Below are 3284 nucleotides of genomic sequence, written 5' to 3'. Positions count from 1 at the left end.
TCTTAATTTACAGGTTGGGGATGGAACCACCACTGTGGTTTTGCTTGCTGCTGAGTTTTTGAAGGAGGCTAAGCCCTTCTTTGAAGATGGTGTTCACTCTCAGAATTTGATTAGGAGCTATAGGATTGCATGCACATTGGTATTGAAATTTGGTTCTTCTATAGTTGAGATTGTGTCTTGATTTGTGGCCTTGTGTGAAATTCTTATTTGTGATTGATTGTTGGTGTAGGCGATTAAGAATATTAAAGAGCTGGCAGTTAGCATAGAGAGTAAAAGTTTGGAGGAAAAGAAAAGCTTACTTGCAAAGTGTGCTTCTACCATGCTCTCTTCAAAACTTATTGGTGGAGAGAAAGAATTCTTTGCATCGATGGTTGTGAATGCTATTATTGCAATTGGAAATGATGATAGATTGAACATGATTGGAATTAAAAAGGTATGTGCATGATGCAATCGTGATTGTTCAAAGGGCTTTGAAAAATTCAACTGTTGTTGCTGGTGGAGGTGCTATAGATGTATGTGTTCAAAGTTTATAAGTTTGATATCTTGATGAATTATTAATTAATTGACGTGGATGTAAATATGTGGTTTATGTTGACAGATGGAGATAAGTCGATACCTGAGGTAACATGCACGAACAATAGCAGGAAAGTCTCAGCTTTTCATTAAGTTATATACAAAAGCTCTTGATGAGCAGATATTTTATACGCTTTTTGACATAATTTTCATATTGTTTTAGTTATGTTTTGTTTAAGATTTATTATATTTTCATAGGTTTTAGTGCAAAATTCACATTTTTGGATTCTACTTTGAGTTGTTGTATTTTCTGATGATTTCAGGTGATTTCTGGCTGAAATTTAGGAGTTTTGACAAAGTCTGATTCAGAGGCAAGGAAAGCGTAGCAGATGCTGTCAGATTCTGACCTCCATGCATTCAAATGATCATTTCTGGAGCTACAAAGGTCCAAATGACGCATTCTCAATGGCATTGGAAAGCTAATATCCAGAGCTTTCCAGCAATATATAATGGTCTATACCTTTCATCGAAGGAGCCTGCCAATATTGGGTGTTGAACGCCAATGAACTACCCCCTTTCTGGCGTTCACCAAGGAGTACAAGGTAGCATGGATCAACCTCCTAATGAGCATTCAACGCCCATCCCTCAAGTTGGATGCCAAACTTAGCCCAAGTACTCAACCAAAGTGGGCCCAAGAGTGGACTTTCGCACCTTTAGTCTAGTCTATCATACTTTTATACTTCTTAGTCATCAGGTTATTATATATAGAACAAAGATCACCACTGTTAGAGATCTTTGCACTTTACACGTTTTACTATTAATTTCTGTAAGCTATGAGCAACAAAACCTCATAAGTTAGGGTTATGAGCTCTGCTGATTCTCATGGATTAATAATATTACTGTTTCTATTTCAATACACGTTTGATTCTATTCTCTTGTGCAATTTTGGTCTTCATCTCATGAATTGAAGATGAACCGTGACATTCATCCTTGTTCTACATGGGTTCCGTGTGAGTCCTGACCCGGATAGCATTGAACCACAGCTAGAGAGTGCACTACGGATTCCAAGAGCATACCTGGGCGACTTTGGATAAGTGACATAAAATTTCGTTGACCGTGGGTTACTGAGGTCTCTGTGGCATTAAGGCTAGAGTCAGAGAAGCATCATTTCCTGATCCGGAAGATCCGACCTTGTCTGTGGCGTTTTGAGTAGGATCGCAAAGTGGAGTGGATTGCTTAGGTCTTCACTTTCGGCTGTAGTGGGAAGCCATGAGTTAACTTGATGAGAGGACATAAGTTTCTCGGATATGGTGGACTGCTATAGTTTAGAAGAGATTAACTTGATGAGGGGACATGAGTTAATCACTTACAGCTGCCATTGAATGAATCATTTGTTATTGAAGTAGACAGTAAGAAAAGTTAATCCGAAAAAAATATTTCCGAAGCCTTAACTGAATCTCTATCACTATTTTCACACCAACCTGGTATTTTGTCCTTTACTATTTTTATTTATGCTTTCAAATACACAACCATCTTTTCTAATCGTCTGACTAAGATCTACAAGATAGTCATTTCTTGCTCAATCCAACAATCTCCGTGGGATTCGACCCTCACTCACCTTAGGTATTACTTGGACGACCCGGTGCACTTGACGGTTCATCTATGCGAAACTTGTGGAGTTCAATTTCGCGCACCAAGTTCTTGGCGCCGTTGCCGGGGACTTTTCGAGATTGACAAACTACCGGATTATCTTGTTGCTTAGATTAGGTACTCTTTAAGGTTTATTTGCTCTTTTAATTGTGTCTTTTGTTTTCTTCTTCAAAAATTTTTCAAAACCTTTTCTTTTCTTTAGTAATCTTTATCTTTTGTTTTAGTCTTGTATCAGTTTTTAAGTTTGGTGTCCCGTCTGTTTTCATCTTTATCTTTAATTTTCGAAATTGTTTTTGGTTGTTTTTCTTGGTATTCGAATTATTCTTGTTGATTTCTTCGTTTGATCTTAAATTTTTTAAGTTTAGTGTCTTTTGACTGTTTTTCCTTTAATTTTCAAAAATTAGTGCCATTTGATCTTAAAATTTTTAAGATTAGTGTCTTTTAGTTGTTTTTACTTTTTCCTTCTTTAAAAATTTTGAAAATAAAAAAAAATTAATAATTCTTTTATCATTATTCAAATTTTCAAAATCTTTAATATATTTTCTTAACTTAATTTAAAAAAAACTAAGTTTGGTGTTTTCTTGTTAGTATAGTTTAAATTTTGATTTTCAAATATTTATCTTATCTTTTGTTTATCTTTCTTTAAATTTCAAATATATTATCTTATCTTATTTTAATTTCAAATTTCAAAATCAAATATTTTTTTAAATTCAAAATCTTTTTCAAATCTTTTTCATATATTTTTACTTTCCTATCTTATCTTCTTCAAAATTTTAAATTTCAAATTCTTATCTTTTTAAATCTTTATCTTATCTTTCTTTTTAAATTTCAAAACTTACTTATCTTATCTTCTTTCTAAATTTAAAACTTTTTAACTTCAAATATTTTTCAAATCTTATCTTTCTTTGTTTGACTCTTTCTTTCAACTTTTAAATTTCAAAATCTTCTTTTAAACTTTCTCTTTTCAAATTTTAAAATCAAATCTTTTATTTTGTTTTCAAATCTTGTTAGTTAATTAGTTACTTGTTTTACCTTATCCTCTTTCTATTTCCTTTCTCTTTCTTCTTTTTCAAAACCTCCTAACTACTTTCTCTTTCTTCTCTTTCAAAAATTTTATCTCT

Source organism: Arachis duranensis, chromosome 6, assembly GCF_000817695.3.
Source record: "Arachis duranensis cultivar V14167 chromosome 6, aradu.V14167.gnm2.J7QH, whole genome shotgun sequence".
Classification (NCBI taxonomy): Eukaryota; Viridiplantae; Streptophyta; class Magnoliopsida; order Fabales; family Fabaceae; genus Arachis; species Arachis duranensis.
This window is presented reverse-complemented; position numbering follows the sequence as displayed.